This window comes from Botryllus schlosseri, chromosome 7, assembly GCF_051294905.1.
Source record: "Botryllus schlosseri isolate E-star chromosome 7, Bs_hap1, whole genome shotgun sequence".
Lineage (NCBI taxonomy): Eukaryota > Metazoa > Chordata > Ascidiacea > Stolidobranchia > Styelidae > Botryllus > Botryllus schlosseri.
This window is the reverse complement of record NC_137242.1, coordinates 19669662-19697455: the sequence shown is the minus strand read 5'-3', so window position 1 is coordinate 19697455 and position 27794 is coordinate 19669662. Positions and strand designations below refer to the sequence as shown.

The 27794-nt window shown below is 41.0% G+C and overlaps 2 long non-coding RNA genes across 2 annotated transcripts; one reads left to right on the top strand and one right to left on the bottom strand.

Moving 5' to 3' along the window:
* Positions 1-8268: 8268 nt before the first annotated feature.
* On the bottom strand, positions 8269-9450 carry LOC145443398 (uncharacterized). The gene is made up of 3 exons (XR_013916424.1): positions 9284-9450; positions 9118-9209; positions 8269-8357 (listed from the first exon to the last, which is right to left on the bottom strand). It is a non-coding gene; the product is annotated as an uncharacterized LOC145443398 (long non-coding RNA).
* A 10376-nt stretch (positions 9451-19826) lies between these two features.
* On the top strand, positions 19827-22910 carry LOC145442733 (uncharacterized). The gene is made up of 2 exons (XR_013916145.1): positions 19827-20469; positions 22244-22910. It is a non-coding gene; the product is annotated as an uncharacterized LOC145442733 (long non-coding RNA).
* The last annotated feature ends 4884 nt before the right edge of the window (positions 22911-27794 follow it).

The following is a 27794-nucleotide window of genomic DNA, read 5'->3' as shown; positions in this document are numbered from 1 at the left end:
AACAGAGACAAGATGAAAATTGATAGCAATACATGCAATTCCCGATCATATTGACCGATTCAGTCATGAAACTAAAGAAATTTTTCGCGCTTCGCGCGTTTAGACGAGAAAAGCTGATTCAATCAACAGACACCCAATGCAGCTGATAAGTAGCGGTAAACGGTATACAGTTTTGAAACCTCGCCAGGGCAATAAAACTACTCCGAAATAGCCATTATGACTGTTTCGGTCCGTTTCATAGCCGTAGTATTCGTGCGGCCCCGACCGTACTCTGAAATTCTAAATTTGGCCCTCACACCGAAAAAGTTTGGGAACCACTGGTTTATGCGCTTATATTCTCACGGATGTATGTAGATGGATAGTGTATTGTACCATATCAATTTGTTCAAACTTCTCGAAGCTTCGTATTCGATACTCTACTTTGGCTGATAATAACAGACTGTAGCATGTAATTAGTTAATCACGTATTTTATTAGCAGTTCTACGTGTGCGTGTGGTATACATCGCCTTTTTGCTTGTATAATTACCTTTATACCGTTATTTGATTCAAGCTAAATGGCCAATTAATCTGTCTTTCACGCAGCTGACTTTGAATCTCGACTCATACGTCGAAAATTCAATTTGACTTGAATTGTGACTTGACTCGTGACTTGATTTGACTTGACTCGAGTCACCTCCGAAAATCGAGTGACTTGACTTGACTCGAGTCACCTTCGAAAATCGATTGACTTGACTTGACTCGAGTCAAAATCTGCCATGACTCGAGATGACTCGTGACTCGAAGGTAGTGACTTGATCCCAACACTGTTTCATACCCTGCGGTTCAGATTTTGTCTTAGTGCTTTGTGTAACTATAAGTAAGACAACTGAGAAAGGGTTGCATGTATCTGCTCACATTGAATTTAGTACTGTACCCAGTTATTAATTTTAACATGAATGTATTCCAAACAAAGCAACTCATATTATTTAACGTTCATGTGAGGCTGTGAATCACAACACGAGATAGTATCATCCTTTATGATACGATGAAGAAATATTCTGACGATTTAATTTTGTAGGTCTCAAATACAAGTATATTTAGTTATTCATCAAAAGTGATATACAGTGCCTCCTTCTTCGTTTTTCACACGCTGCGCGCTGCAGGATATAGTACCTAATTCGCAATATTTTGTTGAAAATAATCCTAACAAGCGTGACGGCAGTATTTTATATAACGGGAAATTTCGGGATTTGACAGGTTTTCTGTGATGTTAATTTGTTCTGGAAACTCATTAAGGATATGTCCTACTAGCACATCATCTACTGCGAAGCCATTTTTCTTCAGCGTCCCCTGAGCGTTTGCGCCCCCTTCAAAATCGCCAGCGCCCCTTGGGGGCGCTCGAGGCAAGGTTGAGAACCACTGTGTTAGACAATGCCGTCTCACATCCGCGTGCGGCGTTGCTTTAATAAGTTCGCGCATTAGCTCATCAACATAGCTCTGATCACAGCCTTATCCTGAGCATGTGAAGTTTCAATCTTTGGAGATTCCGCGTTGAGTAGCGATCCAATCGGCATACGATTGTCGCGGTTGAATTTTAACGCCGGTAGATTTTAACGCCGGTACTTCTACTTCAGTTTGAAGTAGTTTTAGGATGCTTTTGAAGGACTGCTTCTACTCGTACTTCAGTAGATTTTAGCTTCGCTACTTCTACTTCTACTTGAGTAGCTGTTTTGACTACTTTGACCACTTCTGCTCAACGCGCTGCCGTAACTGCTGCACCCCAAACCACTCGATTGGGAGGGACAAGCTGAAAGGTGGGCAAAAATTGTGCCGTATATAAAGTGGAAGTGGAAGTGGAAGTGGAGTCTTTCGGTGAGGATTTTATTGATCTCTTCGCGCGAATGTACAATAGCCAGGGAAAAGTTATTGCGTGCAATCGATGTAACTTTTAGAGTTATACACTCTGATAACAGAATTGTAGCTCTAGGCCTTCGGGAACATGGAGAAATCTTGGTCAATTTCATACCCCCCAAAATGTCAAAATATGCCAATATCTCTCTAAGTACAATAGCCAGGGCAAAGTTATTGCGTGCAATCGATGTAACTTTTAGAGTTATACACTCTGATACCGGAATTGGAGTTCTAGATTTTTCTCTTAGATTTTTCTCTTTTCCAGCCAAATTCTACGTGAGAAGTTACGTCAACAGCAAATGGATCTCGATGGGGGATTGTTGGGTTGGTATATACGACAGGTTTGTCGTCACTGCTGAATGTTCTATTATGTGTAATTTCCAGTAAGGGATCGGAAAGGATGTCGAAGATGCAGAAGGAACTGCAATTTGAAATTAGAGACGAGAGGAAGAAATGCATCGCGGGCAAGGAATGGACTGTCGGTAGCATTTCAAATGTTTCCTCTGCAACGCGAGACGTAGGTTTCCTGTCCCTGGTATAGTGTATCGCAAGCCCACCCTGTCAATTTATTTCAACTTGGCGAGGCTTCGTATTAGATCATCTATATTGGCTGACAATAACAGACTGTAGCATCTATCTATACCAAGGGCGGGCAACATACGGCCCGCGAAGGGATTTTGTCCGGCCCGCGGACAGTTTTCTGTCTTACATGATAATGTGACCCGCGGCCCCAGTCTGCCTAGATTCCCCACTACTTGTTTAGTACGTCAAATTTTAGTGACTGTATGTTATTATATACGTGAATGCGCAGCGTGCGCGAGCAGAGCTTACGCGTAGGTTCGTCGAAGCGAGAAGACTTGCATTATCTGTGGCGAAATAGCGTAGTGGTATAATCCACTGCTACAACACTAATGAGTTGTGGGTTCGAGTCCGACCGAGGTCGACTCCAGAATTCCGACTTTAGTGTTGGAGGTTTTAACTAGGCCCCTCCTCGCCATCTCATCCGCGTAAGCAGTGTCTTAAAAAAAGCCTAGAAGTGGGCCGTGCTACAAGTCGTTAGATAAGGAATAAAAAAAATGAATATCTTGCTGGCAGTGGCGGCTCGTGACAATATCGGGTGGTGGGGCAAGGGCTGCAAGCGACTTTTTATCAAGATGACGTCACAATGGCGTTTTCCAACGTAAACAAGTAACTTGGTGGTACGGTAACACGAACTTCCCGACAACATTGATTTTAACGTATGTGCCGCGAGTAGGGCTGGGCACAATGATTCGAGTACTCGAATCTGAATCGAGTATTAACTTTAATGATTCGAGTCGAGTAGTAAAAGACGAATTTTTCGAGTACTGATATTATACGCTTCTCGCCACTAAAAGTTAATTTATCATCAAAAATTATAGCGTCTATACTCTTTTCCACTGTGGAAGCCATGAAACCTTAATTGTCCGTATTGCAGCATAGAAAACAGGCCATGAAGTATAAGTACAAAGCTACGAACGTTACTGGAAATACCACATTTCCGAAGTCATGATCATCCCACAACATTGTCACAAAGTGCAATGGAATCGGGATGGTCGAAAAATACTAAGTATGGTTAATGTGATGGATAGCACGCATTATATTCTTTGTGGTGGCATAAAGAGGTACAAATTTGAACTTTATCATATTACATTCTGTTATGACGTCATAATGAGCGATACTCGAATACTCGACTCGACTCGAAGCAAAATACGTGATTCAGAATCGAATCACTCAGGTACTCGAAAATGCCCAGCCCTAGCCGCGAGAGGTCTGCCGGTCAGCTGTGACTTGAAGTGTGGTAACTGCGTAAACGGCGTACGGAACAAAGATTCGACACGGTTCATGTTCGCACTATAGCTGACTAATTATCTGCAGAAATGGAAATGACTATAACTCGAGAGATTGCGTAAGCCTAACTGGAAAGGTCAATGAGTTCGGACACATACGCGATTGTTATCTCATAGATTGAACATGTCATATTGAATCCAAAACATCATTCTGAAGAACTACGGATAGCAGCCTCTGAAATTCGGTCCCGGTACAGCATAGGAGATTTTGGCCTTGAGGCTGGAGACTGTCACACGACACATACGGCTTACGAGTGTCTATATGTCTGCTGCAAAATCGCCTTTTGAAAATATATTACCGAATAAATACGTGGATGAAAGCCGAAAACTTGGTACACTGATACATGAAATCATCTAGAAGTAGCCTCATGACCGTTTTTGTATGGTACACTGTCAAAATTAATACGAACAGACCAACACCGAATTTTGCGTAAAATTTACTGAGGAATAGGCTGATCAAGCGATCTGCTGTTAGCCGCGATCGAAAACTAAACAGCTATCGCGCTTGACACTCGACAGGGGTTGTAATTGTAAGCAAATGGCATGAAGGCCACAATTTCACGGTGAAATTGACATTGGAGAATATAAAATAAAAGTAAATATTTGAATGCAAACCGAGGATGTTAGTAAACTGTTTCATGATATCATCATCTCATCACCTATCTCAGTATGGAATACAGTTAGCGTTAACACAGATACGCCGGCTTTTGCGTGAAATCCGCAATGCGTTAGGTAGGCTGAGTGTCAGATCAGCGCACATCTCTACCATACTCGACCTTGATAACCAAATTGCTGCCCTAATCATTAATCATTGAGTGCCAACCTTGAGACTTGGCACAGCGTTCGATACTAAAATCAAGACATACCATGCAAAAGCTCATGACGGATCTAGGTAAGGAACGTCGTTAAAATCAATGGATATCAATACCGGCTTTGCGTAAAATATGTTTGCGATAAATGACGAGTCAGCTCTCACTCGACTTAGGAAACGAAATTACCACTAACATAGTTCAGTGACAAACTTGAAACTTTGTACAGTGTTCGATACTAACATTAAGACTTACCGTACCAAATGTCATGACCGATCTCGGTATGGAACATCGTCAAAATCAATGGATACCAATACCGGCTTTTGAGTAAAATCTGTTTGCGATATAAAACGGATCAGCACACACTCAACTTCGGAAACGAAATTACTACCCTAAACTTTAAGTAGAAACCCTGAAACTTGGGACAGTGTTAAATACCACCATCACGACATGACATACCAAGTTTCAAGAATTATCATGGTGTGAAACACCATCGAAATCGACCTATACCAGCAAAGGGCGACTAAACGCATATGACGGTAACCGAGTTCAGATATACATACGATTGTTACATCACACCTTAAGGGCGACGAGGCTATGTTGCCCCACCTGCTCGGTAATTTTATGAATAGGAGAGAGTAAATCAGTGTTTCTTTATTGTGCGCGGCTTTGAGAGAATAGACAGTGAAAGCTTGTTATGAGCGCTACCGGGGCATGCCCCGGCTAGGCATTCGCAAAGCGAAAACACAGAAGAGAATTCGATTTTCGCAGAGACTTCGCTATATATGGGCATTTACAAGCGAAATGACAAGAAGAATACGATTTTCGCTGTGATTTCGGTATATATAGATTGCTGTGCGTCTATAAATGGAGTGTTATTGAACAGAATTTTAGGTGGGGCAATGCCCCAGTTGCCCTATAGGACGAGCCGCCACTGTATGGAACACAGTTAACGTTACCACAGATACACCGGCTTTTGCGTGAAATCCGCAATGCGTTGTAGGCTGAAGTGTCAGATCTGAGCATATATCTACCATATTCGACCTTGATAACGAAATTACTGCCCTAATCATTGAGTGTCAACCTTGAGACTTGGCACAGCGTTCGATACTAAAATCAAAACACACCGTGCAAAAGCTCATGACAGATCTAGGCAAGGAGCATCGTTAAAATCAATAGAGACCAATACCGGCTTTGCGTAAAATCTGTTAGCGATAAATGACGAGTCAGCTCTCACTCGACTTAGGAAACGAAATTACCACTAACATAGTTCAGTGACAAACTTAAAACTTGGTACAGCGTTCGATACTAACATTAAGACTTACCGTGCCAAATGTCATAACCGATCTCAGTATTGAACATCGTCAAAATCAATGGATACCAATACCGGCTTTCGAGTAAAATCTGTTTGCGATACATGACGGATCAGCACACACTCAACTTCGGAAACGGAATTACTACCCTAAACTTTAAGTAGATACCCTGAAACTTGGAGCAATGTTAAATACCACCATCACGACATGACATACCAAGTTTCAAGAGTTTTCATGGTGTGAAACACCATCAAAATCGACCTATAACAGCAAAGGTCGACTAAACGCATATGACGGTAACCGAGTTCAGCTATAAATACGATTGTTACATCACACCTTAGGGGCACAGACCTATTGAGCCCCGGTTGCTCGGTAATTTTATGAATAGGAGAGAGTAAATCACCGTTTCTTTATTGTGCGCGGCTTTGAGAGAATAGACAGTGAAAGCTTGTTATGAGCGCTACCGGGGCATGCCCCGGCTAGGCATTCGCAAAGCGAAAACACAGAAGAGAATTCGATTTTCGCAGAGACTTCGCTATATATGGGCATTTACAAGCGAAAGGAGAAGAAGAATACGATTTTCGCTGTGATTTCGGTATATAGAGATTGTTGTGCGTCTATAAATGGTAAAGAATTGTTATTGAACAGAATTTTAGGTGGGGCAATGCCCCAGTTGCCCTATAGGACGAGCCGCCACTGCTTGCTGGTGTAAATGACCATAGTAGTCGACAAATATCACAAACAACAACTTGCATTATTGATATTTACGATGTACTCAACCCTAATGTCATTTGTGGTAATCATGGTGTTTGTCGACTACAATGGCCATTTACACCAGGCTGATATTTCTTATCTTTGATTCCGTGACCGCCGACTTGTAGCACGGCACACTTCTATAGGCTTTTATAAGACACCGCTTATACCAGGGGTCGCCAACTCAAAACGGGTCGCGGGCCAATTTTCAAATTTCGTAGAGGACGCGGGCATGCATTCAATATCGAGATTATTAGGCCATACAGTTGAACAACGACGCTATCTCGTCACCTATTCAAGCTTAATGAATCTTGGTAAATCTTGGTAATCAATCTTGGTCAATTTGGGGTACCGGGCTTATAGAACGCATTGAAATCCTATTTAAGGATTGCACCGTGGGTTGATTGATCAGATAGAAGCAGACACGGCGGCGCCTGTATGACAATGCTATTTTCAAATCCACATTGCGTTCGTTATTGTCGGTGAGAAATGGCTTTGAAGTGACATTGCTGTCGTTAAAATACATTCATTACATACGATTTATTCCTTGTAGCCTATATGTGGATAAACGGGCGAATAATGTAGCGATTCAGCAATCTGGCCCGCCAAGTACTTAATTTCCCTACATCCGGCCCGCCGATTGGAGAAGTTGCCCGCCCCTGCTTTAAAGTGACATTGCTGTCGTTAAAATACATTCCATTAAATACGATTTATTCCTTGTATATGTGGATAAATGGGCGAATAATGTATCGATTGAGCAATCCGGCCCGGCGAGTACTTAATTTTCCTTTATCCAGCCCGCCGACTGGAGAAGTTGCCCGCCCCTGATCTATACAGTTACGAATTTTATTAGCGGTTGTACGTATGCGTGACCGATACAACGCCTTTTTGCACGTGTATTTATCTTTATATTCGTTATTTGATTAAGGTTGAATGACCTATTATTCTGTCTTTCACACTATTAGCAAACCCTAATGACTCTGCATTATCACTAATCCTTCGAAAATTCAATTCGACTTGAATTGTGATTTTTCTCGTGACTTGATTGACTCGACTCACCTCCAAAAAACGAGTGATTTGATTTGACTCCAGCCACCTTCGGAAAATTGATTGACTTGAATTGACTCGAGTCAACATATCCAATGACCAGAGATAACTAGTGACTCGAAGGTAGTGACTTGTTCCCAACACTGCTGCATATGTCGCGTAATCTTTTCAAATCACGACGGTTGCAATGTACTCGGTATACTTCACTCAGGCAGGCCATTTTCACATAACTTATCGAGTAAATGATTCACCAGAGCATCCCTTTAATTTGTACAGTTTATCGTTCGAGGTTTACAAGATATCCGTTTTCGATCACGATAATCAACTTAATCCAACGTGAGTCGCATTAAAAAGTAACATCGGAACACGGAAGTATCGTTTTTCCAGGATAGGAAGTCAACTTGATGTAAGAATCGAGATATAGTAATTTTCATCCGTTTGGAATCATAACATCCATATGTATACATATCTGCAGATACATCACCGCTACGTTTTATGTGTGTTCTCTCTCTCTCTCTCTCTCTCTCTCTCTCTCTCTCGATTCGGCCTGCGTCACAACATCATATCATTGGATATATCACAACGTATTAGACGATAGTTTTATTCTATCGACAAAAAGCAATCGATGAATTATTACTTCCTCCTTTAAACTTCGATATTTTATCGTCTCGGATACCTGGGAATAATAGATTTTCAAATGTCAGAAAGACCAATAGGCTTATACATAGAAAGAACGACTACATTTGTACGGGACAGGCAGTATTTGAATAATATGGCAGAAATATCAAAGACAATATCTATCACAAAATGATTGATGAGGTGCCATAGAGACGGCACTATGAAGAATTTTAATTGCATCAACGAAGCTTGTTCAAGTGCATATAAGGAGGGTTGAATTTAAAACAAACATGCTTAAGACATGGCCCTTGTTTGAAACATGTTTTTGTTCTAGCCGTGACGTCAAGAATATTTAATTGTGGAGTCACAGTAGATTGGCGCTGACAATTTAAAATATAGGGTAAATGTGGCTCCTTCGACAAAAAAGGGCTTCCGATCACTTTCATAAACAGATCAAAACTACCTTTCACCAGGACTACATTGTAATGCAGCAATTCTACGGTCTGCCGTCATCGTCATCAGAACACCCATTCCGTATCAATTATCTTATAACTGTTTGACCAACGAAGATTTCGAGAGTTCTAGCCACTTCACATCGTATACGTCGGCTATACAGGGTGCAAATCGTTCATATGCTCATACTACATATTTTTCGAAAGTTTTTGCTCAATCATGGCATAAATATACAACGTTTGAAAAAAATCAAAAATATTTTTTATAAAAGGCATTTGCTGCATTTGTTTAAAACACTGCTTTAAAAATGTTATAAAACACTGTTTGTTTTAAGTGCAACCTGACATATAATTCACACACATTACCTCACTCTTCTATATGAAAGATAAGCATATGTGACGGTGCCTGTGACAGTAGTATTGGGTCGGGCAGTCCGAGTCTTGCGAGCAGTGACCACCTATAGTGGAAAAACGGAATTTGCAACTGTCAAGTACTCCGAGTATCGCCGCGTTATGCAAATAAAATACTGACTTGGTAGCCGAACATCTCGATCATCTGGATTATTCTCTCGGTATAGATCATCTAAACTTTTAGCAAGCGCCATCGATATTAATGCCAATACAATGCATGTAACTTTCATCTTGGTAGGTTATTATTTCAGGATCTGTAAATAAACGCAACATTGCATGAGACCTTTAAGTCATATGAATGAGGAGTACAGAGTTTCGATCGAAAATCCAACATTATCGTGATGGGGTAAGATCGGATAGAAAAAAGAGACGCGTTTGTCATTTAGTCACATTTCGTCCTTGAGCACTTTTAATACCTTTCACGTGTCGTATCGGACAAGCAAAGCCGAACCAGGCAACATACTGCTGTTTCTAAAAAAGGCGACTTCCCACTTGCGACATTTCGAATAAATATGAGTAGAGCATCGCGACAGATCTCTTAAAAAAATGAACATGTTCTGTTCAAAGAGGCACATCTTATTGGCATGGTATCCGCACTTGTGTGCTGGTGACTCTAATAGCGAAGTGAATATCTCTCCATGTTCCTACACCTTTATAGATTTTTAATTTCCCGTGCTGCCAAGAACGCGCGAGTCCTTTTAATCGAAAAACGCATAGCTGCCAATTCTTGGTAAGGTTCAGATGCGTGACTTGTCGCGAGATATCACATCAACGTCGGAAACCGCGTGAACCGAGCGGCGAATTACGGTATGATCATCAAAACATCGCCTTCAGTCAATAATCGGCTGCTACTGATGGTAAATCCATGACAAGAAATACTGAATGATATAACTTTACGTAAACAAAGATTTACCCTGTGATATACTACTATATTTATCAATGTGAGTCGGTGAGTGACCGATGACTATATAGCTTTCCCAGTCAATTATACGATTCGCGCACGTAGTCTTCCAACTTATCAACGTCATATTTAGGCATATTTCCATGTAGAATTCGTCAAGCAGTGACGTTATGGTGCGGCTTGCCGAAGTGTTGTAACTGAGATCGGGTTCACCTTGGCATATATGTTTCCCATTTTCGGTTATACAGCAGTTCGGGATTGCCGTAGGACATCAGTTCTCAAACTTTTGTAGACACCCCCCTTTATGCGGCGAAATATTTCACGCCCCTTTCCATCATATCAGAAAATGCAATCAGAATGCTATAGCAATCGCAACGGATAGTTTGATGCATGGAAGGACATGACTGTTGCTGAGAGGATGAAATTAGGACTGTTCATAGGGAAATAACTATGAACTGAAGGTAAATCGTGCCGAGCGCGAAAAAAAATTCAGTTGACCGCAGCTTCGCGCCCCCTTCAGATGCTTTCACGCCCCCAGTGTGGGCACCACTACCCTAGCAGATTATGCTGCGCCAGTTGCAACAATCAGAAATACTTTTGTGCAGTACCCGATATTGTCAGGAGCCGCCACTATAGTATCATATATGGCAGGCCTGGGCAAAGTGCGGCCCGCGGAGCGATTCTGTGCGGCCCGCCAAAGGTTGCTTGAAATTTAAAATATAACCCCTACTTTTTAATGTTGCTGCGTGGACTAAAACCATAGGAAGCATAAACTGAACCGGAAATTCGTTTACTATCAAGCCTGTTCATTAACATACCGTGATTACGCAGCCTATACGTCAGTGGTCGGGAATGTTTCTCGACCAAAGGGCCATATTGACCCAATATTTCCAATTGTAACTCCCAAAGAGCCATACATGTCAATTACCTGTTACGTCACAATTGCAAATTCATGACGTATTAGTAGCACTAATATATGGGATTCGTAATGTGCGCCATAACCTTCAATGAGTATTTATTGGTATTTTTATCGATGTTTATGAATGATTAGATTTTAAACATTTCTATTCCCCAAATCGCGGAATTTCCATATTTATTGTTCGAAAATAAAGCGAGAAAGGAGAGTTAACGCACAAATGAGGCACAAACGGGCCAAGCCGCACCTGTGATAGAGCAGCTCATCGTAAATACCTTCGAATTTATCATCACTGAAATTATTCAAATGAAGTTGTCGGGCTGATTCCAAAAATCTAAATATTGATCGATATTTAAAGTATTCGCCGTAACATAACGCTACACATGCACCTACATTTTACTTCGGTCCTAGTAGGCTATTGACGTTACCAATCAAGAACTTGGATAGCTATGGCGTTGTTTTTAATTTGAATTTGTTATTGTTAATGTCACTTCCAAGGAAGTTTATTTATCCGTGTAGAATGTAGATCAAGAAGACTATGTGTATTTGAAATCTGCATTGTCCTACAAGCTTCGTCATGTCAATGTATCAATCAAGGTATCGTGGAATCCAATTTAGAGGCTCGCGATGACGGGTAGATCGAATTTGCCGGTGGTGTTAGTCGCGACAGCAACTTAAATTTAGGGATTTTGAAATGGGGGTATGAACCCCTAACCCAGGTTACCCCACTGTCTTGATCCCTCAAAAACATGTTTATGCTGCAACGAGAATAATTATTCGGGCCATCATGAAAATTTACTAACAAGTTGCTGCAATATTGATGAATTAAGAACAAAGTTACAAATTTGTCAAAGAGCCATATCTTATACCCAAAAGAGCCATATATGGCTCGCGAGCCATAGGTTACGGACAACTGCTATACGTACATCACATGCCTAATCCAGATTCAAAGTAAAGTCAGTGTAGCAAATTATGCCGTTAGAATTAAAGTCACACGAAGTCACCAAACTTTCTATTTTGCCATTGTCACATTAGTTTCAAATTGTTACGTGATGTGTTTCCAAATCCATAATTCGTTAAACAAGTGAATCAGTGCTCATAATTTCTATGAATATATCACCACCCATGAAGGATGTCAAAAAAAAAAAGAAAGCCGAAAGTTGAAATTAAAAGATGGTTAATGACTGCAACCTTGGCTAAACAGCGAGTCCATTTCGGCAAGCGGCACAATGCTCACGTCTCGGAAACCAGCTACTAAGACAATAAGCTATATATTATTCTCAGGACCGTAACTCCCGCACCCCAACCCCCCCCCCCCAATTGGGTGGCGAGCTCGACGGGCGCCCAAAATTATTTCGTGAATGAACATAAATTACAGGGTATTTATTTGAAAATTTATGCAACTTCATTCAAATTTTTCTCGCGCTTGGCGCGATTCGGAGATCAATGGTTTATAGAATTGACCATTTCGGCGTCAGCCATTGCTGCGTCACAACGCACCAAAATATATGAAGTTTAGGCCAACACGGCATTCCGAGAAGGCACTGCAATTGCAACTGCTGATCAAATTAACTAAGTAAAAGGGAAAAAGCTCGGCAGCGAGAAAACCTTGGCCGAAAAGGCTACTCTTATGTTGACCGAAAACCACGATGTCCAATTGTCCATGGGCATTATTTTCCAGTGAAGCAATACCAATTGGGAATCGTGTGCGTCTTTTAGTTTGGTACGCTTTGGCGATTTCAATATCTTTTCACATAGCAGACGGGAGGTCACGAAATAACAACATGTAACGAAGTAATTATACCAACGGGCCCTCCCGAATATTTCAAATACAGTACCTCACTCAGCTCCAGCGGTAAAACTGAGTAGGCAGCTACGTGGGCTAAGAGAGGTTAAAAATATAGCAATATATATGCAATTACCAATATTATTGACCGATTGAATCATGAATCATGAAAAAATTCTGCGCTTCACGCGATTAGGGCATAAACGTTGCCAATTAGTGTATACAAAACATCTCGTGCATCTCGATGTGGGCTGATCTGGGGGCGCAGCCCCCTGGAGCTTGGTTTAGAACTCTATGGGGGGCCCAAGACCAACGTTTGGGGGGATGACGACGGATTGTTTCGGCCATTCCAAATACATTTTAATGTATTGATAGAAAAACGCGGATAGGGGTTTAGAGAGACTTTAAAATGTATCATGTTTAACATTGTTTCAAAATATGACGGCAAATAAATATTTTTTGGGTAATTACCGTCACTTTGTCATTCCTCAATATCAACACATCCACTGAGCACCAATTCGTGTAATTCACTGCTCCCAATTTAGAAATAAAATCAATACGCTGGATATTCTAAAATGTCCGACTTGGCCCGACAACATATTTCTGCTTCTCATTTGGCCCGCGGAGAAAAATAATTGCCCACCCCTGCTCTAATATCCTGAAATGTATGAATCATTCAAATATGGCAGATATCCAATCCTTTATAATAAAAATGTAGATAAAAAATCCAAGTGTAGCTCTCGTGTATGAGTCAGCAACTAATAAAGAGATTGAACGTACTAATTTTGTCATTGCACACTATACTGATTACAAGCACAAAACTCTTACTACTAATTGACATTGGTCATAAATGGAATTTAGTTAAGTAGTCAAAGATCATAGCCTATGTCTAGTCTACATGTACTTAATCAAGTATTCGAGGATTGGGACTTGCAGTCTTTCTTAATCATTTGTTCGACCCAAACAGCTAAGCTACACTACAAATATTTTCAATTTTGTCAAGTGGGAAGCATCGTTTGGTCATATTTACATCATTTTTACAATTTTACAAAACCAGCCGATGCATTTGCTCTGTCACAGTATCATGGTATAATTCCAAAAATTGCATCAATTTTTTTACTGCATCGCGAAAACGCATATTGCGATTTTCTTCCCTGTGCAACTGAGTTGTAATTTGCAAGTAATGTCTAATTTTATCGATATCAGGGGTGGGCAACTTTTTCGACCAAAGGGACACATGAGATTTACGAACCATTGCGCGGACAACTGGAATGTTGATAACCTTTTCTAGTCATCCGATAGGAGCGAACCTAATTAGGTAACATTCCAAACAAGACTTATATTAACACGCTCTAAAATTGATAACAATATGTTTTGCAACTGTGCAGTGCGCAACCAGGCCCTTGTCGCGCTAGGCGCGAAATTTTTTTGCAAGATAAAGACTGAATTATATCAATAAATATGTTGCTAACATACATTGGCGGCCGCATCTGTATACCACTGGGCTCATTTGGCAAGGACAGGATTATTCGACGTTTAGACATAGCAAAATCGACGGTATCTGTGAACATGCCTCAATCATTTTGTGCAAATGTTTTGTCGACGATCTCGCTGCGAGTGCACAAGCGAAGTCGCATGCTGGACGACACGTTATCTCCTAATTGCGAATATAGTTAGACTCAATTCTGTGAATAACATGTGTTTATAATTTTCAGAAGGGGGCTCAAATACTGAATGCAAGAAATCTAGTGACAAAAAATCATGCGAAGTACCGAGAAAAGTTTCAAGTCAAATAGATCTGCTATGAAATATTCTACTTTATGGTCATATACGAAGATCTGGTATAAATGTGGCTGGCCCCTGGATACGTCAATGCGTCAGAACTGTTGTTTTAGTCATCATCAAATTTCGCGGTCATGCTAATCAATTATGGTTGGCCTTGCAATTGTACCTGATGTTATATCTAATTTCGAGAATTACCTCGCAGGCCACACCTAATCTACTCGTGTGCCAAATTTGGCCTGCGTGCCACGGGCTGGCCGCACCTGATCTGTATGGTTATTAATAACAGTGATTGGTGGTACATAAAAATTCGATTGAAAATTCTTTGAAAGCAAATGTTTTCTTGATAGAGAAGTTGGAGTCGGATTCGGAGTCGAAGTCAGGGTCATTTTCACAAACTCCAACTCCGACTCCAGTCAGTATTTTCCCTACGACTCCGACTCCGACTCCGACTCCAGCTATTATAGTTTTCACCACTCCGACTCCGATTCCGACTCCATCAAACGAAAATTAGCCAGACACCGACTCCGACTCCACCGACTCCGACTCCACCGACTCCGACTCCACAGCCCTGGCCTTAAAAGTATGGGGCCCTATTTTCCAAGTACCAGGAATAATAGACCAGTGGTTCCCAACCTTTTTCGACTAATCGCCCCCTTTTGAAGCTTCACACCGATCATCGCCCCCCAAATACTGGGAACCAAAAAACAGCACTTCGTCAGGCCCCCCAAAACGTTGGGCTTTAACCTCATAGGGTGATAAACCAGACCTTCCTCAGCCAGTGGGCTTTTTGTCGCTACATATCGGCTACACCCTATTTCATGTAGGTTACTGTTTGGTGGTAATCACCGTATTTCACCTAAACGCGCGAAGCGCGACAAATTTCTTTAATTCATGTTCGAATCGGTCAATATGATCGGGAATTGCATATATATTGCTATCAATTTTTCCTCTTTCTCTCACGTAATCAGATTTTCCTGTAGAGCTGAGTGTGGTGTGTGTTGGAAAAGGTAGGGGCCTGAATAATAATCAAACATCTTCGGGCGGAATCGTTGTTATATTGACTTCGTTACAGGATGCTAATTACTAAAAGACGCACATGATTTCAAATTGGTATTTCTTTACTGGCAAATAATTTTTCCTTTTGGGATGGCATTTGTCGTGTAGGGTTAAGGTCACTAGGACAGGAACATTCGACGCCAGCCATTGAGGTGCCTATGGACAATTAAACATGTATATATATATATATATTTACCTATTAGACTACTTTGGTGGACAGTCCTGTTTTGAAGCAGTTGGGCGACAATTATCGCCAACAGAAGGAGACAAGCTAGGCGTCTTGAAATAACTCGATTGGTTTTGGAATATCGATTCCGCGCTTTGTCACTGGTGATTTGCGGTTTATATCGCAGCGTTTAGAATATACACGAAATGTCCTCCAACTGCGGTCGCCCTAATTTTTCCCAACTTTTGCAATATCTAATAGACCACTTTCATGGACATTTGTTACTTAGGGAGACAATTCGCCATTTTGAATTACCAGACCATGACCATTGCTGTTACTGAACTTAGGTGGACATTGACGTCGTATTATATGACAAGGTTCGGGAACCAGTTTCGTCAAAAGAGTCATTTACCAATGACAATCACTTTTGACGTCACTATTTGAAATCCACGACGTCATCCTTGTACGATATCGATAATCGCGATATATAATTCGCCGTTTGTTTGTTTTTTATTCATGGTGTTTTGACTAATTTGGTAGTTTTAGAGTATGCCTATATTCATTTTTTGATTCCGTATTCACCGACTTTTAGCACAGCCCACTCCTAGGCTTTTATAAATCACCGCTTACGCGGATCACATGACGACGAGGAGCCTAGATAAACCTCCAACACTTGGGTAGGAATTCTCGTGTCGTCCTCAGCCGGACTCGAACCAACAACCCATTGGTGTTGCAGCTGTGGATTATACCAATGACCACGCCATTTCACCACGCACATATTCGCGTTTGAAAACTGCTGTGAAAATACGGAACATGTGTCTTTATAAGAAGCTACAGTTGGCCATGCTGCAGATTAGATCACCAGTTCTCTACGGCTAGCATGCAAATAACTACGACATTCAATAGCTACCTTGCTGCGATAGCAGATCTCAGTTACCATAAAATAATAAATATATTCATTTATTATAATCGACCCTAATATCCATCGGAAGCTTCTTGTTTCATGGACTTGGAGTGTATTAGCAGGTATAAGGCAATTTTCGGCTTAACGTAAGGCACACTTTTTGATCAATTATTACTAGTGCTGCAAGACAGAAACCTTCGAATAAAGACCACTTTAACATGTCTCTACCTCCTATCTCAGACTCTCGTCATGTTAAAGCCGCTTCAAATCGTTACGGATTAGCTGGAAATTAGTCCACTTCATTAAAATAACTCCATTAAAGGGTGGTGGGATAATTTTTTGAAATTAAGGACGACGAAAATGAAATGAGCTGACAAGCAGGTAAAATACGGGTAAATATATTTCTCCAGTGATAGTAACATGTATTTTTGTCGGACCAATTTAGATTTCATGAAATCAATCCCAGTTATGCAGGGCACACCGATGTCTCTCTGCCTTGATTCGAAGTTTTTACTGATTGCAAAGTCGCCATTCCTAAAATCTCATCCACAAAGACATCAATTGCATTCCTCAGCAACTCAGCGTTAGAATATTTCTCTGCCACTTGACATTGACTGATCCAGGGCGTAAATGATGCCGATTGCAATTGAGAATGGGCTATGCCAATGAATGGTATTTATGAGTTGAAAAAGCATTTATGGTACTTCACTTAGGCGTTGATACTAGAGCTGTGTATGTGCTGGAAACTTTGCGAGCTTCAGGGAAACGAAATGGTAACCCACTGAGCTTATAAAGCACATTAGTTATTTTCTGGTCTTTCAATATCACCAGAACCCCCTTCTTGTCATAAAGTAATAAAAAACATTGGTGATTTAACACGATATATGGATACAATTAGTTATTAGATGGTATTCACCGAATGTGGAGGATGACATGAAAAAAGGACGATGACTTTTGATAGGAATAAGATCCGTCACGATGCCAATTAGTCTTATAATCCGCCTGTAAGAGTACTATAGGAGTGCTGCAGAGCAAATGATAGAATATCATAAATATCAAATTGTAGCGTGAAGGAATCCACCTTGGACCGATAAAGAATATAGATATTGACTATCACTTGAAAATTATATTTACCCGTATTTTGCGTGCTTATTGTGGTCGTGAATTTCAGTGTGTAAACTACTCTATTGGAAAATTATCTCACCATCGTTTTAACGTGTCTATTTCAATGAAGTGGACTAATTTACAGCTAATATGTGTCATCAATTTCTTTCATTTACTGGCGATGTAGGCCCTTGTCAAGATCAAAACAAGTCTAAGGGACATCCCTGCCTCTTCAGGCATAAATGGAACACGATTTTTGGTCATGTCGGTGTGACGAAATTGGTCACCGTAAATACTATTATTTCAAAAATGACCGAAATTTGCATTTGACTGGCCTCGGCTTCTACGCAGCGGGAAATCCAGCAAACCTAACCGAACATTCGCCGTATTCATAGACACGCCTAGATCTCCAATTCAATCATGCTCGCTAGTGAGAGCGTGGCGAGATAGCGTATAGTGGAATAATCCACAACCGCAAGACCAGCTGGTTGCGGTTTCGGGTCCGACCGAGGTCGACTCCAGAATTTGTACTAAGGTAATAAAGGTTTATCTCGGCTTCTACGTAGCATCTCATTCGCGTAATCGTTGTCTTATGAAGGTAAATATGGCATAAAAAACATCGGCATGGTGTAAAATGTGAACAATGTAGTCGAGCACCGTGAATATCAAACAATAACGACCAAAATTGTTGCGGTACGCTATATTGCGGCGTGAGAATTGCTTTCATGAATCGCATCGATCTGATATCGTCTATGTTCACTGTTCATACTTTCGCAGTTGAAACACATTAACCTAGATTTACCGGCTCGGAGTCGAATGAATCTTCACTAATCTATACTAAAACAGTCAGAGTGGGTTTGTTGATGCAGCCATCCACCAGTAAAACCAGATTCGAAATAGTGAAGTCATGTAATATTGATCTTGATACCGATAGATTTCCTTCATGTGTAATTTCGTAACTAAAGCTATATTTGTCGCCAATACTACGTTGAATACGCGTTTTGTAAGGTATCATAAATGTTACGGGTAATAACCCTGCCCGATCAATTATAATTACAATTATCAACATGGCCAAAGCGTCAAACCCTGTATAAACCAATCCCAACCTATCTTCATTTCGAATTGCGAACCTCCTTGATTACCTTGGCGCTTGATGGGGTCATCATCATTGTAACCGAGGTATTGCACGCGACGTAATATGATTTAATAGGCTCCAGGCTCCGCCCATGTCTGCAGGCCTGTGCTTCAAATCCCGCACTGATCATAAATGTCATAAAAAATAATTCCGGATTCCAGCCATTCACTTATTAAATTGTCAGCTTACTCTAAAAAAACACTGCACACCAAATTTGGTTCAATTCTAACAAGCATAGGACTCCGCAGATCAAATTAGAATTTTTAATTTATTAGGTAAAATTTTTAAAAAAATCAAATTTTTCTGCCAACCCCATGAAATTGTTGAGCTGTTTTCAAAGACGATGCAAAACAAATTTGACTCAATTCCGACCAGTAGAAGCGGAGTTATGTGAGTTTTTCGATTATAATCCTCGGATTATCCTGGATCGGTGGATAATCCGAGAAGTTCACGTTTTTCATAGGCGGGCTATCCGAGGTTCCGTCTCGGTCGTTCACACCACTGGGCCATACGAGATACCGCTGCGTTCGTCTTCGGGCCCCGCGTAGACCGATACCCGATACGATCGTATCGGACTTTCAGCCGACTCGGGATCGGCCTTCAAAAAACAGTGTATAGCGCTTTTTTCACAGTTTTTTTAATCACCGATTTCTCGCCAACCGAATATCGTAGCCGGATAAATTTGGTACCGGCAGACGCGTAATTCGATTACGATTCCAACGATGCCCGGGAAATGGGGCTGGGACGCGTAGAAAAAAGTTTTCTTCCAAAAACCCGTGATGGTACGTCAATACGGGTTACGCAATTGGTTTTTCGATCGGTCGGTATCAGAACAGAAATCGAAATACCGATCGACAACCGCTGGTCCTAGGGGTTCGACAGAGTTATCCCCGTTTTCCTCTCATCGAACTGAACGCGATGATATCCGATTCAACGGCTTGGGACCCGGGGTTGGCCCGGTATTGGCGTTTGAAAAGTCGGTTTTTGTCTCCCAAAGGCTACCGAATTCGCAGAATATACAGATCGATCAGTAGCATAGGAATAGCCTACTTTTATCACAAAAAATTTAACATGCCGCCTTACTTACAGAGATAGGCGCAATTCACAATGTTGAATTAGGTCGATGACTTTAGTGTTGTATACGTACGTGCGACCAATTGCGTGCCATCAACTGGTAAGGTCTCATGTCCGCTGTCACCGAGTGATTGAAGGATTAGTTTCAGCGTTTTAGCACTTAAGCAGGTTATAGTAAATGGACGTTACTTTGGAAGATGTAATAGCAGATGATGTAGAATGATGAAGATGATGTTATTAGCAGCTCATGGCCCCCAAGTTTCATGACAAGTATATTAGCATGAATCCTATAAACACGAATCTCATAAGAAAAGTTTAAGATGCAAACATGCCATGCGTGATGGAGTTACTTCCCAATCAGTGTTTTCATCGAACGATCCGTTGTGCGTATTGAAGAGTATTCTACATAGCTGCTGAATTCTGCGTACAAATAGCGTGTAAAAATGGATCGCCACGCCGACTCCATTTCCATGACAAAAAGTGAGTATTGAGTAAAGAATGCATTTCTCTTCTGTTGTGTTATATTTCAAGCTAACTTTATATTTCGCGTTAACTTTATATTGTTTCCCGATTAATTTCAAATAGTTCAACTAGATAGTTTCTAAATATTGATAAATCGTATTTAAACGCTGTTTGAGAGAGCATATAGTTACGATAACATCTGCATTTTCGTTTCATTGATTCTTTTTAAAATCCAGTGTGTGGCCTATGCCTGATCGATACGATTGTCTCGGTCGTGAGACGGACGCAATTGTTCACTAACACGCCTCCTTTGATCTAAGATATCTGGCGTTGTACCGGTCATAGACGGTTACAGTCTTTTTGTAATGATAATTTTTATCAATACGCGTACATCAAGCTATATATCATATACGCGAGCAGCGTATAACCTGCTCAAATGCTGGTTGAATACAGAAAAACGAATTTTGTGCGTGTCGGTAAGACCAGACATGCAAAGTCTTCCCTGAACACGCTTCACCTAATCGGAGATATAATGCGTTATGATGGTCTTATGATGTTGCAGTACTGTGCTGTGGATGGCTTCTATCGACACATAAGTACCCAGCCATTTATAAGCTATTTTATGATGATAAAACCTGTTAAAAGTGTAGGTTCTATACGGCAAAACATTACGCGGCTAACGATGTCGGCAGGCATGATTGAATTTTCACAAATGCCCGTCCGCCATGGCAACATATTTGCTTTTATGAGACTTTTAGGCACTTGCAAATTGTACGAGATAGCTGCAATTCAAAAGAATTCATTACTATCAATCTATTGGACACTGGCGTAGCAAAAAATTGCCAACGTGACTAGTGAGGCCGTACAAATGAGCCCGCAGACTTTGCCGTAATTTAGCTGACTGGTGTATATAATAACGCGCCATAAACAGCGATATCATAAGTTCTGGATAGGAAAGGACGTATGCCGATCATGACGCCAATAAATCGCACGTGGTGATGTGTATTGCCTTTCATATTGATATGAAAGAAACATCACTTATACTGCGTAGAAACGACGCCCGCGTGTCACCTATGTGAGACAATATACCCTGTATTATGATTGTCTTTCGAATTGGCAGATTTGCTAGATGTCTAATGCCATGGATAACAATACTTTATTCGTTATCATTAGATTAGTTATCATTGATCACAAAAACAATAGCTTAGTGACTGTGAAGTGGCTGCCGCGTTGTGTAATCGACACGCGGTGTGAGTCATCTTACGCAAACCGCAACACGCACGCTCAAATCGCATGTACGTCTGAGTTCATTACTTGATAACTGCATAAGGTAAACACGTCACTCAGGACTCTTTCGATAGATGATACAGCTGAGAATTCGGTCAAGCGATCACTATAACATAATAAGGATTAGAAATGGCGTCACGGCCAAATGAATACCAGTTTTCTCTTTTCTCAGATGAGAAATCGAGAACACTCGGGATAATTAAACTATGATATCCCATCGCAGTCGCCGTCAAATTAGCTCAATTGGTTGAGCATTGAAACGCAGAATCTGGCGATACGTTAGGCGTTGGTACAAGTCCCGGGGTTCGGATTTTATGATCATTTTTGTGAATCCACCCAAATTTTTGCATATAGGCCCGCCGTTCAGTAGCTCAATCTTGATGAAGCAACCTATCATGCTGCATTTTTGTTTTGAAATTTACTGAAGTTGTGTATCATCTCCAAACGCGAGTGTACTGCGCATGTAGTTACCAATTTGGCACTACATCGCTGCATTATTTTTCAGCCACTACAAACAATCGAGACGTCAAGATAGCTGGGAACTCACTCCAATGAATTTGCCGTCGAGCTATTCAATGCGTGACCGATAAGTGCATGCGGACTGCGGAGGCTTCATATAATCAGACGCAAATGTGAATATCACTCCCTAGTCTGCCATAATGAGCAACGATGATGACGTTATACGCTCTGATCTCTTCAACATCAGTCAGTCAATATATGTAATGTTGCCTTGCCTTGGCTTGAACTGACGGGGTCGTAATTGATACCCGAATCTAACTGCTTCTTACCGTGTTTTATAATAGGGAAACTAAAATATCTGTACTCGTGGAAATTATTAGTTAGTGCAACGTATACAATGTAGAATTGTGGGCTGTAAGCCTATACTGAGCGTTGTAACCGACGCATTGTGCGAATTCGATCCTCTGGTATTTAAAGCTGATACCATAATATGTTTGATAAGTGTTTGATTTGACGCTCTCCTGCCTCAGCATTGTGACGTTATGAAATGACAAAAACAAGTCAACTAATTTACTACTTGCACTTGGCTGCTTTCCAATCCTATGTTGCCACATTTCAGCCTGATCATAATTATTTGTTTATGTTAGCTTTTGCAGAGTCATTTTATCCGTGTATGTGATGACGAATAAACCAGCTCGATTTTTCTATCAACACTCCTGCATGGTATGAGCGGATGACATGAGCTACGTAGTTGAATTTAATGTAAAACGTATACGCTTGATTGATGTCAGGCGTTTTCGACTCAGATATGTGTTTCTGGTGACGATGATAGGGTGATTACAATAATTTATGGAATAAAACAAACTTACGAAAGTATGGAAAGCTGTTTGGGGTCACATAGTCCGTTGGACCTTGCGTATATTTCGAAAATTACGAGATATATTGTTATTTATTATGCTAGTTGGTGCTGTTCTCCTCTCTCTAGCAACGAAATTGTTGTGGATGTGGAGAGGGGATGATTACACCCGCGGCCATATTAGGTCACATTTTATATTCATCTGCTTTGACTACTGCGTTCTGAGCAATATATTATTCTTGTATAGGTATAAAAGCCATAAATCCAGGGACTGTTACATAGCATCTCGCCTCACATTGATACAATTAAGAATCCTATATCTATTCGGTGATCGCCACTTTGACCGAATGTAGCACTTTTGACCTATGCAGTCTCCATTTAGATGCGACCACGTGGACCTGGTAAAATGTTTGTATAATTAATGATTGATTAGGTCTATAAAATATTGATAATTGCGTGTATATTGCTATAAATTTTGTATCCTCTCAGTCCGACTTCCTGTGCGGTATGTAATCAAACGATATTGAACTCGCCTATACGCAGGCTACTAAACTAAAAGAAGCGCACGATTCAAAATTGGTATTTTTTCACTGTTCAATAATAATTCGGGATGGGATGTCAGTTGCCCTGTGGGGTCCAGATTGCCACGACATGAATATAATGTGCCAGCACTTTAGGCACCCGTACAAATACATTTTTATATCGAAGTTTACGGTCAACATAAGGGCAATCCCTTTCGACTAATGTGTTCTCGCTGACGATCTTTTTGGCACACTTCTATGAGACCCATGCTCGCCCAAACTTCATATATCTTCTTACATCTTGGCGGGGTAATGGCCAACGCTTAGATGCCTACTTTCATAAATGATGCGTATTTTTTGTGGAGGAAGGGTGCCTAATAATCAAAACATTTATCTACATGAAATCGCGTATAGTGCGAGCAGAATTAAAAAGATTCAAAAATTTTCAAATAAATAGCGTATATTAATTGTTCATTCACGAAATAATATTTGGCACCCTTAATAAATACCGCGCTTCGTAGTTTCATCATTCTCCTCTTTGTTCAATATGTCGCAATGCATCTTTTGTACCGCACTGTACACTGTCTGGCTTGAGCGGAAACAATAATTTGAGCTAAATTAGAAATAAAAGTAGGGTGTCCGCGGAGGCTCGAGACGGTCCAAAGGGGGTCCGCAAGGACATAAAAGGTTGAGAATAACTGACCTAAGGTATATTCCTTATGCTCGCAACTGACAGAGCATCTTCAAGCGGCCTTGACACAAGCAAATCAACGACCTATCAGCTCAATATATTGGGTGCGAGAAATACTACAGAATATTTATCATGCTATAACCAATACATATATTTGATGGAGCTGTATTAAGGTAAAGCAGTAATTCTTTTTCACAATGTGTATCACGAGTGTTGAACAACATGTAACAATGATGTAGTGCCTTTTCGCCTTTGCTAAGAGCTAATAAGGGCCCAAATATTAGGAGTCGACATTAAAATCGTACTACCCGCGGTGTCTACCAAAATCGCAACTAGAACTTATGTTGAGTCATCACAATGGTGGTCAGCATTTTTTGTGTCGTCATTTTTTAACACAGTGTATAAATGCTTAAAATCCCTATATATACCGGAATGGTTCAAACTGAGTGAATCCTAAACAAAAACTATCATGTATGCAAAGCGGTGTCATTTTATACACGCGAAAAGTGGAAGAAAATCCCCCCTATTGGTTGTCGACTTAATGCCACTTTTCAAAATACGGGGTTTATACAGGGGTCAAAATGTCGCCATTGTAACTCTAAATTCCTGCTACTTCATGGCTTGATTTCTTTTGTAAGGAGCAAATGAGGGACTAATGAGCGTGGTCCCAAACGGATTTGCTTAACAGACGATAACAACTGAGGGAAAAATGTCGCCAAGAATTAGGGGGACACAAAATTGTCTCCCTATTTTTTTCGTCCCCCAACTGCTACAAAAATAAGTACGATTGTCTCCCAAAGTAGCCTAATAGGTAAATATATATATACATATACATACATATGTATAGTAAGTCTGCGGATGGTGTTCTGCTGCTACTGTTGAAATCTTGTATCGGCCTACCCAGGGTTTATATCAAGAAATCAGTGATGACAAAGAACACCACAATGTCTCTCCGCGGTGCCAAGTCTCCTCTAGCCGATTTTAGCACGAGTATATTGAAGTCCAGAGGGGCTATCAGGACTCTCTGCCGGAATGCGGCCGTATGCTATATATGTAATCGAAAAAGGGCCGTGATCAACAAAAAGAATGAACTTGAACACCCCTGGATTAGGGTTACTATTTGGAATCAGTGTGCTATGTGATTAGGGGTGTTGGTGTACGAGTTAAAACGTTAAAAGGGTGCACCATGACGAAAAAGATTGAAGAGCCCTGCTATATACGTTCTTTACAGATGAATTTTATAATTTGGCACGCTGTTTGTGGAGTTCGTCTATATCTGCCTGACGCATCGTTATAATGGCACGCATTTTCAACCAAGTTCAATAAATGTCATAATTTACGTGACTCACACTAAGTCGTGAGCATCACGCACAAAACAAGTTTAGCCTGAGTGTTCGCCTGCCGCTCTAGCCAGACGTAGATTTGCACGACCGCTGAGCCACGAGTCTCGACTGCGACACATGTCCTAGCGTCAAGAGCTCGATACGCTGATAATGAAGAATTGTACCAAGTCATTTCCGCAACCATAATACCTACCTTTTTTTTGTGTATCGAGCGTCACTGCCTATGTGCCTATATATAACGCCGGCTCGCATCAAACACATCGTGGAGAGAATTGTTCAGGTAGGCTACTATCGGCTATTGTCACCGCATTCGCTACTTCTGTGCTTGCTGAAGCTTTAGATCAAGATTGTCCAACTAAAGTCAGAGCCGTTACTCGTTATCGAGTAGCCTAGTAGGGATGGTGTGAACGTGAGGTTCACGTTCGCGTTCTGTGTGTGAACCTCGGAAATTTAGAGGTTCGCGTTCACAGCAGAACCTTGGTAGGTTCTGCACTGTGAACCTTTTTCATATATTAGAATTTTCACTTCATTATGACATCTTTGGTTCGAATGTATTGCATTTCAACTGCGGGCCAGTCTATGCATGGGGCTGGCAGCATAAGAAATCAACACAACACGAGCATTTACCTTGACAATCTGAAAGATTTTACTAGCTTTCCGTTCGTGAATGTTTATTGTTTAGTGACTCTCTGATGTGAGCTTGGCCCACAATCACGCAACATCACGAGCGAGTGGAGCGACATACCCTATACATGTAGTCAGCGAATGATGCTTATTCAACCAATCAATGAAATTGATATCGTTTTTTGATGTAACAAATCTAGCAGGCGTACGGGGTCTATCTTGACTTCATATGTTTACTGTATATCATTAAAGCTAAATCCGTGCGAGCAAGGTGTTGGCTACAGCTGTATAACTTGTGGGGTAGCCTAATATCGGTATCAAGTACAAAAACCTGTTTTACATTCTGCTCAATATCAATGAAGCAATACTCAGACGCCGACCACATTGTCCGGTCTAGCCAAGACCGTTAGGGCGTGAATTTATATTCCCTGGCAAGTCCTCGTCGAAATTTTTGGCAAAGCGACGGATGATATTCATTCTATGGGAGCATTATATCATTTTATTGCCTCAGTTGATGCATTTAGTCATTCTCAAATATTTTTCCAATAGTTTGCCTCCTGTGTTTGATGACTTTTTCATACCTGCCAAAAATGTCCACTCCCACTACACGAGATCCTCGTCTAAAGGAAATATCTACTTACCCCCACCCAATAGCAACCTAACTAAGAGATCTATCGACTACTCGGGACCTATCATCGGGAATGCATTACCACCACACATCCGTGAATTGCCTTATAATAGATTCAAAAAAGCCCTACTTGATCACCTCTTGTCGTTACACTAACACTGTTGCCCTACCTCGCCCAGACATTGCTTCATTGATCATTTGCTACCATCGTTTAATTTTTCTTCTATTTTATTTTTTTAACTACTGTAACCTTTTTTACAGCCAGACTGCTTAGAGTCAAGTGTACCTGTTTGATGCTGGTGTGATCAGACTAGATGACCTTCACGGTCTTATCGATCATTCCTATCTAATACCGAATACTGTGCAAGCATATTTTCTGTACCACCATCACTGCCGTGTGTTATGTATTTTGGTTGGATGAAAATAAAGACTCTCTCTCTCTCTCTCTTTAGCGACGTTTAGAACGTCAATATGTACTTCAGTATTGTGGCATTATGTGGCTGGAGTCGTCGCTAGGTATCGTGTACATTAATACAGGCTATCCCTACATTGAAAGATAGGGTTGGAATTAGCAATATGACGTCACGTGACGTCATGAGGTTCACGTTCGCGTTCACACAGGACCTTTCAAAAAGGTTCGCGTTCACACGAACCTGAACCTTTTATAGGTTCACACCATCCCTATAGCCTACCTCACCGGAAATCCCATTGCCGCGACGCGTACCTAACTGACGTTAATGTACAATTGTACATGGGCCTACATGGACGTGCATTGTACAATTTAAGACTTGTAAGCGGCAGTTACAAACCATTGTACCTTTCAACGACACGTTTGCTTATCAGAAGTTGGGAGGAATCATGAAATCCTTGCTGGCCATTGTGTTTTGGGCAATGTTATTTGCTGTGGCAGTGGGAAGGAGATCCGAAAGCCACG